General features: G+C 37.0%; 1 pseudogene; it reads left to right on the top strand.

The window, feature by feature from the left end:
• Positions 1-1,912: 1,912 nt before the first annotated feature.
• Positions 1,913-2,310, top strand: LOC112918566 (ubiquitin-conjugating enzyme E2 D3 pseudogene; annotated as a pseudogene).
• The last annotated feature ends 4,811 nt before the right edge of the window (positions 2,311-7,121 follow it).

Genomic DNA, 7,121 nt, shown 5'->3' with positions numbered 1-7,121 from the left:
AATATGAAATAATTTACTTATGGGCACATAGCAGCATTGCAATGAGGCTCCTGAACCCCTAACTCCTATTCTAGTAGCTTTACTTTACAAAGGTCAAATCAGAAGTGACTACAGTAATTAAATATCGGTAATAATTGTGATAGCAATTGGGTGATATTAATAATGGAACTTCAATTTCTCATTTCTGTTTTTTGCATTTATAGGCAAAAGCCAACATATTTTACCTTTTCCTATGTAAAAGAAGTGGTATCCTAAGCAATCCTTACTCCAATGTTTGTTGCTTCTAAAACTTTCCAAATTTAATAAAATGGATTTGACATTGTGAAAGATAGGATTTGAGGACTGCTTTCTAGGACATTTATATTTTGGTTATGCTATAAGGAATGGTGTAGCTGTTCTTGTAATACCTTGGCATTTCCTGTTTTAATAGGATGCTTTTATGTGAGATTGAAAGCACTCACCTCTGTAGAATATTTTCCAGATGAATTTCTAATAGCAATTTGAATTCTTTTTAGCGTATTTTGACCCATGGGTCTATTAGGTTATGTTGCTTCTCATTTTATTCAGATCCCTTTGTCCATCCACAATGGTTTGTGCTCTCTCAGGGAAGGTTGTATACTTCAGTTCCCCTTATATGCGAACAGTTTCTCAGCAGGAGTGCTACTTAAAAGATGACTGTACATGAAAACTCTCATCAATAGGCAGGTGGAGTTAGATTATCTCATTCTTTCAAGAGAGGAATAAAACAAACAAAAAAACTCAGCAAAAATAACTCAAAAAAAAAAAAGAGACCAATTATAGACCAAGCAAATCTAACTATAGTGTCTATAGCTAAGAAATTATATATTAACTAAAACCAGATTTTAAAAGATTAACTAAATCTTCCCATTACAAGTCCATTAAGTACCAAAAATTATGGCTTTCACATGACAGGGAAAATTAGTCTAGTATAATAGACCAAGGGAAATTTTGATAAGGGGAATTTCTTGATTTAACTATTAATTAAAAAGTTTGAGATGCAAGGATTTTCCTCTTTTCTTCTTTCAGTGTAGAGGAAGGAGCTTGAAAGCAGTAAAACTTCATGACCATAACAAAAAGGCAGAAAATTTCAGTGTGATGGACCCAAACCTTGAACTTAGCTGTATTTACCAGACCTGGAAGGTTCATTTTTTAAAAAAACAACTATTTAGTGAGCATTTACTATGAGTTAGGTAACATGGCACCCAAAGTTGGAAAGTAAAAATCATAGCCTTCAGAAGCCCACCATTTCATGTGCAAGGCAAACAAAGGAGCAAATAATCTTAATATGACATAGTCAAACTGCTGTGGAAAAAGCAAGTTCTGCTTGAATGTTGACAAAGGAGACAGTGCTGGAGCTGGCTGGATGGCTCTGGCAGTTCATGAAGCAGAGGAAGTGGGACAAAGAATCAGAGGCTAAAGCAATGTATAGAAAGGCACGGAAGTGTGAAAAAGCATATGGCCTTTAACTGTATAGTGTGGCAGGGGTAAAGGTGACAGAGAGTGTGGCAAGGGATTGTGTTCAATAACTTAGTAAATATGACTTGGGTGACTATTTAGCCTGGGCACTGTGCAGAGACACGTATAGGGTGCTGGGATAAATGCAACTTAGTCCAGTACTTGAGGCATTAACAAAGGAGACACAGGTCACAGATAAATTACGTTTGGGTGAAGACGTGGTAAGCATAACAACAGAAGAAATGTTGGGTTCTTTCTCTTCACAAAGAAGTGAGAATCTGCTCCCATGCCAAGCATCATCCTGTTGGCAGGGAAACCTACAAAGGTGAGAAATAGCACGCACTGCCTGTTTGCAAGGACCACACGATTTAGTGATTTGGCCCGTGACCTTCCAGCACAATGTTCTGCAGGTCCAGTTGGGGATGATAAGTTTCATTGACAAGCCACAATTATGGGACCTAATGACAACCCATACCAAGGTGGTGTATTCTTTCTGACAATGCATTTTCCTACAGACTACCCCTTCAAACCACCTAAGGTTGCATTTACAACAAGAATTTATCATCCAAATATTACAGTAATGGCAGCATTTGTCTCGATATTGTAAGATCACAGTGGTCTCCTGCTTTAACTATTTCTAACGTTCTTTTATCCATTTGTTCACTGCTATGTGATCCAAACCCAGATGACCCCCTAGTGCCAGAGATTGCACGGATCTATAAAACAAACAGGGATAAATACAACAGAGTATCTCGGGAATGGACTCAGAAGTATGCCATGTGATGCTACCTTAAAGTCAGAATAACCTGCATTATAGCTGGAATAAACTTTAAATTACTGGAAAAAAAGTAGTTTTTTTAGTAGTTAGGGTGACAGACAGATCAAGCAGTTACAACAACATGTATACACCAGCAACTGTGACGAATGTCATCCAGGAGGTACAGAGTCCTAAAGAACCTATAGTGCAGGATTATGTTCTAATCAGGCAGGACAGGGAAAATGATATTTATCACCCCTCTTCTTACATAATAGTTTTCCATGCTTGAATTCTTAATTTGCTTGATCAAACTTGGAGTTCATCTCAAGTAGAATTTGAAAGATTACCTGGGTAACAGCTTGTCAGAGCCCTTGCATCTCCCAGAATATTTGTCTTCCACTTTCATAAATGACCAACAGCACTTGTACAGAAAAGTCTGAAGTTAGAATTTCCCTCTCTTAAAACTTTTTTAGAATTTGAGTTCTTGGGAGGCCTGGGTGGCGCAGCGGTTGAGCGTCTGCCTTCTGCTCAGGGCGTGATCCCACGGTCCCAGGATGGAGTCCCACATCGGGCTCCCTGCAGGGAGCCTGCCTCTCCCTCTGCCTCTGCCTCTCCCTCTCCCTCTCTCTATGTCTCTCATGAATAAATAAATAAAATCTTAAAAAAATAATTTGGGACACCCGAGTGGCTCAGTGGTTGAGCATCTGCCTTTGGCTCAGGGCGGGATCCCGCGGTTCAGGGAGCGAGTCCCACATTGGGCTTCCTGCAGGGAACCTGCTTCTCCTTTTGCCTATGTCTCTGGCTCTCTCTCTGTATCTCTCATGAATAAATAAATGAAATCTTTAAAAATAAAAAATAAAAATAAAAAAATAAAAAAAAGAATTTGAGTTCTTGTCATCTGACAATATGATTTAGAACAGATGTTTTCCCCTTTACATAAACTTATTACTTCTGTCTGAATCTTACAGGTTTTAAAAAAACGATTACAAAAATTCATTTACGAGAGAGAGAGCACACGAGTGAGGGGTAGGGGCAAAGGGAGAGAGAGAGAAGTAGCCTCCTCAGAGAGCAGGGAGCCCCATGCAGGGGCTCAGGCGGCTTGATCCCAGGACCCTGGGATCATGACCTGAGCTGAAGGCAAATGCTTAACCGACTGAGCCACTCAGGCTGTGAATCTCACAGTTTTTAAATTAAAACAATTCTAGCAGTTTCTATAAAAACTAAACATACTCTTAGTATATAATCCGGCAATCACTCTCTTTAGCATTTCCCCTAATGAACTGTAAACTTACATCCACACAAAAACCTGCACACAAATGTTAATAACAACTTTATTTATAGCTGCCAAAACGGAGAAGCAAAGTGAATGGATAAATAAGCTGTGGTACACCTAGATGTTGGGATATTAAGCAGTGCTGAAAAGAAATGAGCTATATCAAACCCTGAAAAGATGTGGAGGGAGCTTAAAGGCATATTACTAAGTAAAAGAAGCTTATGGAAAGACTAATCATTATATGATTACAATTCTATGACATTCTGTGAAAGGCATAACTGTGCAGATAGTAGAAGGATCAGTGTTTGCTAGAGTTTGTAGGGAGGGAGGGAGGAATAAGCAGAGCACAAAGGATTTTTAGGGCAATGAAACTCTCCTATATGATACTACAATAGCAGATACATGCCATTATGCATTTCCCAAACCCAGAGAATATACAACACTAAGCGTGAACCAAAATTTTAACTATGGGTAGAAATGATATGTTAATGTAGGTTCACTGATTGTAGTAAACATACTACTGTGGTGTGGGATGTTAGTGCAGCAGGCTGTGCATATGTGGGGACAAGGGGTATGTAGAAATCTCTATGCCTTCTGCTTAATTTTGCTGTGAACTTAGAAGTGCCCTAAAAACATGTCTTCTTAAAAAAAAAATACGAACCGGTGAAATTCCTTGTACATAAAAAAATATCTTACTAGGATATCTATATTTTGCCTAAAGTACTATATCTTCATAGATATTTTGGCAATAACCTGGAATTGCTGTTTTGGGGAAACTTAGATGTAATCCTCAACCCAACCTTCCCTCTACTTTTATAATCATCTTTATTATGATGTAATCTTTACGTCTCTTGAGGATGCAATGCAAGCCCTAGGAGAAAGGTTTCAGTGTTTTCATAACTGAATTCATTTTCATTCTACCTATAAATCTTTTAAGAAGGGGGTCCATGAATATATAGCTCTTTCATATAATTTATGAATTATTTTTTGTGTAAGAATTATCAGTACATTTCAAATTAAGATTAATGTACTCTTAGTCCTTGCTGCCAACAGATGAAATTTTTCTTTTTAAGATTTTGTTTATTCATGAGAGACACAGAGAGAGGCAGAGACACAGGCAGTGGGAGAAGCAGGCTCCCTTCGGGACTCCCCATGTGGGACTCAATCCCAGAACCCTGGGATCATGTCTTGAGCCAAAGGTAGACGCTCACCACTGAGCCACCCAGGTGCCCCCAGATGAAATATTTTTAAGTGACATATGTTTCTTGCTTTGCATCTTATCTTGGAATCTTGTGTCTTTCCCCTTTAAATATGTGGCATTTGGCTCCCAGATTACTTTTTCACCTTTATTAAGATGTAATTCACATACCATAAAATCTGCTCATTTAATTCTTTGTTTAAAAGTTTTATTTCTTTTATTTATTTTTTTTACGATTTTATTTTTTTACTTATTAGAGACACACACACAGAGAGAGAGAGAGAGAGAGAGAGAATGACAGAGGGAGAAGCAGACTCCATGCAGGGAGCCTGACACAGGACTCGATCCCAGGTCTTCAGGATCAGGCTCTGGGCCCAAGGTGGTGCTAAACCTCTGAGCCACCGGGGCTGCCCAAAATCTGCTTATTTAAAATATACAATTCAATAGTTCTAGTATATTCACAGAGTTGTGCAATCATCACCAAAATAAAATTTTAGAACATTTTGTCACCCTCCCCTGAAAATCTTATACAATTCAGTAGTCACTACCCTTTGTCCCTTTCCCAACCGTTGGCAATCAATAATATGCTCTCTGTCTCTATAGATTACCTGTTCTAGGCATTTAAATGGATGGGACCATACCTTGTGTAGTCTTTTGTGACTGGCTTCTTTCACTTAGTATGTTTTCAAGATTCATCTGTTCTGTATAGCATTGCTCTTTTTATTAAGTGATATTCCTTTGTAACAATTTGAGGAATGCAAACAGTTTTCAAAAGTTCCTGTACTATTTTACATTTCTGCCTACAAAAAAGAAGGGTTTTAGTTTATCTGTGTTCTCATCAGCACTTGATATTGTCTGGTTTTTGTTTTTGTTTTGAAGTTATTGTTCCAATCATCCTGGCGAGTAGAAAGTGGTATCTCATTGTAGTTTTGATATGTATGTCCCTAATGACTAAAAATCTTGAACATCTTTTTATATGCTATTGGCCAATTTTATATTTTCTTTGGAGAAATGTCTATTCAAATCCTTGGCCTATTTAAAAATGTCATTTATAGGGGTGCCTGGGTGGCTTAGTCTTTTAAGCATCTGCCTTCAGCTCAGGTCATGATCCCAGAGTCCTGGGGGGTTGGGGGGGATGGAGCCCCATGTCAGGCTCCCTGCTCAGCAGGGAGTCTGCTTCTCCCTCTCCCTTTGCCCCTTCACCTGCTTGTGCTCTCTCTCTCAAATAAATTTTTTTTAATGTCATTTATATTTTTATTACTGAGTTTTAAGAGTCCTTATATATTTTGTAAGGATGTTTACATATGATTTACAAATCTTTTCTCCCAATCTGCAGGTTCTATTTTCACTTTTTTTGTAGTATCACTTGTAGTACAAAGGGTTTAACTTTATGTAGTTCAATTTATCTATTTTTAAAATCTTTTCTCACTTGTGTTTTGGTGTAATATTTAAGAAACCATTGACTAACCCAATGACATGAAGATTTACTCCTCTGTTTCTTTCTAACAGTTTTATAGTTTTAGCTCATACATTTAGATTTTTGATCCATTTTGATTTCATTTGTATATAAGTGAGATAGTCCAACTTCATTACTTTGTATGTGGGTACTCAGTTGTCTTAGTACCATTGAAAGACTATTCCTTCCCCTTTGAATTATGTTGGCAGCCTTGAAATACAATCAGCCATGATGAGTTTATTTCTGGATTCTCTGTTCTTTTGAATCCATGTACATATCTATTCTTATATCATTCTACATTGTTTTGTTTACTGTAGTTTTGTGATAAGTCTTGAAAATTGGAAGTATGAGTTTTCCGTCTTTGTTCTCCTTTTCCAGGATTGCTTGTACTGGGTCCTTTGGATTTCCATATGAATTTAAGATCAACTTGACAATTTCTGCTAAAAGACAGTATTTTAAGAATTCCAGTGAATCTGAAGATCACTTTTGGGATTTCTGATATTTTAACAATAAGTCTAGTGGTCCATGAATATGGGATATCTTTCCATTTAGATCTTTTCTGATTTCTTTCAGTAATGCTTTGTAGATTTCAATGTAGAATTCTTAAATTTCTTTTGCTAAGTATATATCTAAGAATTTTTTTCTTTTTCACAGTGTTATATATGGGATTATTTAATTTCATTTTCAAATTGCTCATTGTTCATATATATAGAAATAATTGATTTTTTTGTATACTGATCATGTATTTTGCCTCTTTGCTGTCATCATTTATACATTGCACACAAATAGTTTTATTTCTTCCTGTCTAATTTGGAAGTCTATTGCTTCTCTTTTGTTGCCTAATTGCCCTGGATATAAACAGTACAACATGGAATAAAAGGGGCAAAATCAGGAAAAAAAAAATCTCTGTTATGATTCTGATTTTAGAAACAATCCAGGTTTTCACCATTAAGTATGATTC

The sequence above is a fragment of the Vulpes vulpes genome, chromosome 9 (assembly GCF_048418805.1).
Source record: "Vulpes vulpes isolate BD-2025 chromosome 9, VulVul3, whole genome shotgun sequence".
Taxonomy (NCBI): domain Eukaryota; kingdom Metazoa; phylum Chordata; class Mammalia; order Carnivora; family Canidae; genus Vulpes; species Vulpes vulpes.
The sequence above is the reverse complement of the archived record's forward strand: the minus strand, read 5'-3'. Positions and strand labels throughout refer to the sequence as shown.